General features: G+C 38.4%; 1 long non-coding RNA gene across 1 annotated transcript; it reads right to left on the reverse strand.

The window, feature by feature from the left end:
• Positions 1-341: 341 nt before the first annotated feature.
• Positions 342-1,260, reverse strand: LOC117501950. Its single transcript, XR_004558137.1, has 3 exons — positions 1,087-1,260; positions 949-1,020; positions 342-875 (listed from the first exon to the last, which is right to left on the reverse strand). It is a non-coding gene; the product is annotated as an uncharacterized LOC117501950 (long non-coding RNA).
• Between the last annotated feature and the right edge of the window lie 5,490 nt (positions 1,261-6,750).

Genomic DNA, 6,750 nt, shown 5'->3' on the forward strand with positions numbered 1-6,750 from the left:
ACTGCCAAATTCTCTGAAACGCCTTTAGAGATGGCTTATGGTAGAGAATGAACATTCAATACACGAGCAACCAGCTCTGGTTGACATCCTGCTGTCAAGCATGCCAATTGCACGCTCCTCAAATCTTGCGACATCTGTGGCATTGTGCTGTGTGATAAAAACTGCACCTTTCAGAGTGGCCTTTTATTGTGGACAGTCTAAGGCACACCTGTGCACTAATCATTGTGTCTAATCAGCATCTTGATTGGCACACCTGTGAGGTGGGATGGATTATCTCAGCAAAGGAGGAAGTGCTCACTATCAAAGATTTAGACTGGTTTGTGAACAATATTTGAGGGAAATGGTGATATTGTGTATGTGGAAAAAGTTTAGATCTTTGAGTTCATCTCATACAAATGGGAGCAAAACCAAAAAAGTGTTGCGTTTATATTTTTGTTGAGTGTATATTGCGCTTAACTGAATTAAATTATTCAGCTTTCCATCAATATACTATTGCACTCAACCGAGTTAAATTATTCAGCTTCAACCGAATTAATGTGGGTGAGCAAGGGTCCAACTCAGACAAAAGAAACCAAATTAATACAAAAAAAAAAACACTGCAAACCAAAGCATTAACAGCAAACCAAACAAAAAAAAAACACAACCAAACATGCATCAAACTCAGCTGAGGAGGAATAACCCCCCACCCACCCACATCAATCACAGCAGGTGAAATCAATCCCGTGTAGTGCGCCAACAGCACCTGCAGAGGGCGCCCTCTGCAAACCAATATACACAGCTGTTGGCAACTGATGAAATGTGGACGAAGCAAGGGCCCCTTAATTAGGAGGTGGCGACTCAAACAACACCACTCTGCACACGATGGTTCCTTGTGCCTAAAGAAAAAAAACAGGGGCAATTAGAAAAAAAACAACCATATCAACTCAGCCTGTGTAGTTGAAATCTTACCTGCCAGTGTAGGCGCATGCACCAGCAGACAGCAGAAGGAGGAGGAGGAAAGAGCCCACAACAACTCAGGCTCTAAAGCAGAATTTGACATTAGCTGTGACACAGCATATAAACCAGCAAAACCATGAACAAACTTACCAAAGGAGAGAGCCCCGAGCCCATGATGCGTGCCCGACAACACGCACTCCCAACAACCAGAAATGGCAAATGTGGCCAAACAATTTGGCACAGAACCTGCAGCACGCCGCCACCACAAGCCCACTCAGGTGGTATGTCTCTGTGGGCGCGCCCTGCGCGCTTTAAAGAACCTGTTGGCGCCGCCCCCCTTCACCTTAAAGGTATATCGTACACCAACATGCCACATTCGGATGGAGGTGGTGGTCGTATCTAGATTAAATATTAATCATCGAACATACGAGGTCTGTTAGAAAAGTATCGGACCTTTTTATTACAGTGTAAATACTTGTGCACTTTACTGTCCTTATTGTTGAAATGTCTTCTCCTGTCATCACCGAGGGAAGGTGGGAAATGATATTCGATTCCTTGTATGTCTAGTACATATGAAGAATTGACAATAAAGCTGACTTTGACATTGAGCATCTTATAACAACAACACTTATTTACGAGGTCTGTTAGAAAAGTATCGGACCTTTTTATTTTTTGCAAAAACCTGATGGATTTGAATCACGTGTGCTTGCATGAGCCAACCTTGAACCTTCGTGCGCATGCGTGAATTTTTTCATGGCTGTCGATTGCATCATTTTCTGGTAAGCAGCCTTTGTGAGAGGACGTGTGTAGTGCGCTCGGCGGATTTTCATTGCAAGGAAAAAGATGGAACGACTGGAGCAGTGCCGCATCAAATTTTTCCAGAAACTGGGCGACAGCCAGGCGGAAACCATTCGGATGATTCAGACAGCTTTCGGTGACTTTTCAGTCATGTGACTACCCGAGAAATTGTGGAAGAGATGGACATGTCATAGCATGTCCTGTGAGACTTCAACACGGAGCCGCTTTTGCTGCGCCGTCAGCAGCAGCATGAATTTCACCGCCACTCTTTTCATGGCCAAATCTTCTGTCACAGTGGAATGTACCGAAAAAGTGCTGATGTCCACCTCTTCCGCAATTTCTCGGACAGTCACACGACGGTCCCGCATCACCACAGCATTCACTTTGGGAATGATCTGGTCATTTCAGCATGTTGATGGCCGACCGGAGCGCGGCTCACTCTCCACCATTGTGCGGACGTCTTTGAATGAATGAATGACTGGATGAAAACTATTTATTTCGAACATTTGATACAACAATTACAAGATAGATCAGTAAAGACAACAACAAAAAAGTTCCTACTGTGTACCCAACATGTCCGAAAAGGGGTAGGGTGAAGCATCAGCTTATTTATCCCTACCCTCTTCCCCACAACCAGTAATACCCTTTGCCACATATACACATAGATTCCTACACACCTAAACCGATATATATATACACCTACACATACCTACTTACATACAAAATACTATATATTTACAAGCCGAAGCAAAAAACAAAAACCCCTAACCCTCATTACCCTTCCTCCTCCCTATACCTAGAAAAAACCATATTTTTGTACCGCTGTTTGAACTGGTTCATGCTTGGACATTGCTTGAGCCCCACTCCCAATCTGTTCCACATCCTCACCCCACAGACAGAAATACAGAACCTTTTAATGTTGTTCGTAGCCCACTGATGCTTTAAATTAAATTTCCCCTCAGACTGCAATCCCCTGATCTGTTAAAAAACATATTTTTAATATTTACTGGAAGTAAATTGTTTATTGCTTTATACACGATTTGTACTGTTTGAAAATGAACCAAGTCTGTGAATTTTAAGAATTTGGATTGTAAAATAGTGGATTGTATGATCTCTATAGCCAGTATTATGAATAATTCTTATAGCTCTTTTCTGCATTACTGATAGTGATTGTGTTGTACCTTTATAAGTATTACCCCATACCTCTGCACAGTACTGTAAATATGGTAAAACCAGTGAGCAGTAAAGAATGCGGAGTGAGTTGTGGTCCAGAATATGTTTCGCTTTGTTTAGAACTGAAATGCTTCTTGACAGTTTACTTTGTATATGTTTTATATGAGTCTTCCAGTTTATCTTATCATCTATTATCACCCCCAGAAACTTATTTTCATGTACCCTTTCAATATCTACCCCCTCGACTTGTAACTGAACCTGTATGTCTGTATTACAATAGCCAAATAACATGTATTTTGTTTTACTTAAGTTTAATGATAATTTGTTTCTGTCAAACCATATTTTCAATTTTCCCATTTCTATACTGATCCTCCTCAGTAACTCCTGCAAATCCCCCCCTGAACAAAAAATGCTTGTGTCATCTGCAAATAATACTAATTTTAATATTTTGGAACATTGACAATATCATTTATATAAATTAGAACAGTTTTGGACCCAATACTGACCCCTGTGGGACGCCACAAGCATTGTCCAAGCATGATGATGTTATATTCCCCCCAACTTCACAAACTGTTTCTGTTACTTAAGTAGCTTCTCACCCAGTGCAACACCAACCCCCTAATCCCATACTGTTCAAGTTTACTGATTAATATGTTATGATTGATTGTATCAAAAGCCTTTTTAAGGTCTATAAATATTCCAACTGAATGTAATTTGTGGTCTATGGCATTTGTAATCTCCTCAACTGATTCTATTAATGCAAGTGATGTTGAACTATGTGCTCTGAATCCATATTGACTATCAGTAAGTAATTTATGTTTATTTATGAATTTGTCTAATCTATTATTGAATAACTTTTCTAATAATTTGGAAAATTGTGGAAGCAAAGAAACAGGTCTATAATTTGTGAAGTGGTGTATATCCCCAGTCTTATACAGCGGCACAACCTTAGCTATTTTCATTGATTGGGAAATTTACCGGTTTGAAATGATAAGTTACAGATGTATGTTAATGGTTCTACAATCCATTCAATGACCTGTTTTACCACCACCACATCAATTTCATTTAAATCGGTAGATGTTTTATATTTACAATTATTCACAATGTCTATAATTTCTTTCCATCCACTGCTGTGAGGAACATTGAACAGGGATTTCTTTCTATGAGATTATTATCCCAATCCTCAGGTTGGGAATTGGGAATTTTTTCTGCCAAGCTTGGTCCAATATTTACAAAAATATTATTAAAAACCGTTGACTACCTCATCCTTATTTTCCTTCTTGACATTATTATCAATGAAATACTGAGGGTAACTCTGTTTTTTATTACCATTTTGATAATGCTATTTAATATATCCCATATTCCTTTAATATTGTTTTTGTTATTATATAATATGTTACTATAATATTCCTTCCTACATACCCGTATAATATTAGTTAATCTATTTTTGTATTTCTTATATCTATTTCTTTCTGCCTCTTTAGTTTTATGAATTCTCTATACAGTGTATTTTTCTTATTACATGCATTTCGTAACCCTTTCGTCATCCATGGTCGATCTTGGATTTTTTGTTTTCTGTAGTCTTGTTTAATTGGACAATTTTTATCATATAATGATGTAAATATTTGTAAAAAAGTTTCATATGCATATGTCTTTAAACCGGTTGTACCGCTCCTTAATCTGTGTGATGCCCATAGGATCGTCACCGAAAGCCGTCTGAATAATCCGAATGGTTTCCACCTGGCTGTCGCCCAGTTTCTGGCAAAATTTGATGCAGTAGCACTGCTCCAGTCGTTCCGTCATTTTCCTTGTAATGAAAATCGGCCGAGCGCACTGCACATGTCCTCACACAAAGGCTGCTTACCAGAAAATGATGCAGACAGGCGTGAAAAAGTTCACGCATGCGCACGAAGGTTCAAGGTTTGCTCATGCAAGCACACGTGATTCAAATCCATCAGGTTTTTGCAAAAATAAAAAGTCCGATACTTTTCTAACAGACCTCGTATGCTAGGGCTGCTGCTCGCAGACTCTTTGTGAAATGCTGCTCGCAGACTCTTTGTCAAATTCACTCCCTGGAGCAACAGGTTATTGATTGTTTTCATCTAAAGACATCCATGTTAATAGTAGTGATATTGCAGACTGCCATTCATTTCCAAAAAACAAAACAAAATCTAAACCAGTTATTATCATCCAGTTTGCAAACAGGAAATTTAAGAACAATTTAAGGCAAACACACAAGTTGAGAAGAACTGAGGTGTATGAAAAGAAACATTTGTCAAAGAAAGATGCAGATATTGCAAGACAAGCCAGAGTTCTAAGAAAACAGAATAAATACAAGCAACTTGGACCAGGAACTGTAAAGTGTGGATTAAATGGATCTCTGGAGGAAGCAAAAATCATGATGATAAGAGAGCGCTCGGATTTAGATCATTTTAAGTGACTGCTTCTTAAGGAGGACAATTCACTTTTCACTTCACTCATTTTTCACTTCTCCGCCAAGGAGGTTATGTTTTCGGTCGCGTTTGTTTGTTTGTCTGTCTGTCTGTCTGTCTGATTGTCAGCAGGATAACTCAAAACGTTTTGAACGGATTTTGATGAAATTTTGTGGAGTGGTTGGAAATGACAAGAGGAACAAGTGATTAAATTTTAGTGGCGATCCGGATCACGATCTGGATCCAGGAATTTTTTAAAGGATTCTTCACCATTGCGGGATAGGGGGGAATTTTGACATTCTAGTTTCTAACTCCACAAAAACAAGGCAGAAAGGCTTGAAAAAACTTAGGGTGTAACATAGTCAAATGTTCTATCAAACAACAAAGTTTGGTGATGATCAGATCCGGATTCCGGATCTGGTGATCCAGAATATGCAAAAATATAGGGAAAATAGAAAATGTGTCAGTGTGAGGTGACAAATGAAGCTAGAGATCCACAACTAACACCAAATTGTAGCTGAATCTGTACTGATTCTGTAAGGTGTCGTCAGATTTGATGTAGCTTCAAATGTTATGGAGCTAGATCCAGAAGAAAAACCGCCATTACCAAAAAATCATTTTTATACAATAACGTTTGAACTAATAAAGACATAAAAGTGATTCCAAGTTCTAGTGGTATGTTTTCATGGTCAAGGATGTCAAAAATAAAGGAAAGAAAAGTATGTATCATAGTTTTGGTTGTAACACTGAATTGTTGAATAGATCACTGTGCCAAGGAGGGAATCTCTTTAGGGTCAGTGACCCTATGGCCTTGTGTAGCACATGCAACACTTAAAAAATAGTTCTATTTCAGAATTTACTGTTATTTATTTAGAGAAGTGTTTCATAAATGTTAAAAAATTCATATATTTGCAGTTTACTTGAATAATAAATTGAATTTTGTCTCTTATTTGTTTTTGTCTATAAGCACATGCAATATCAATATCAGTACTCAGATGACAGTAGCTTCTGGGAAAGGTGCAAGTTGCAATAAACTGTGATGCCAAGTGCTAAGGATACATGCTATCCAGTCACAGCAGATAAAACTTTTTTTTACTAGCAATCATCATTGTTAGACATTTTTAGGTTCAGTGATTCCACGGCGTGTAGATGTTATGTTGTCAGTGACCCCATGGCCTTGGCGGAGGTTTGCACTCTCCGAGTGCTTCTAGTTTGGAGTAATTTCTGTTATGATTGTTGCTTTGTTTTGTCTTTCTTTCGTTATAGGACAAATTTTGTGAAAACCTATACCTTGTATGTGTTTATGTATAGCAGTTTGTGGATTTTTTTTTTTACTTTTATGTCAATTGATTCTTTCCAATTTACCCCTGCACAGGAGCTCAATTTAAAAAAAAAATTGTGATTACACTGA

Source organism: Thalassophryne amazonica, chromosome 2 (assembly GCF_902500255.1).
Source record: "Thalassophryne amazonica chromosome 2, fThaAma1.1, whole genome shotgun sequence".
Taxonomy (NCBI): domain Eukaryota; kingdom Metazoa; phylum Chordata; class Actinopteri; order Batrachoidiformes; family Batrachoididae; genus Thalassophryne; species Thalassophryne amazonica.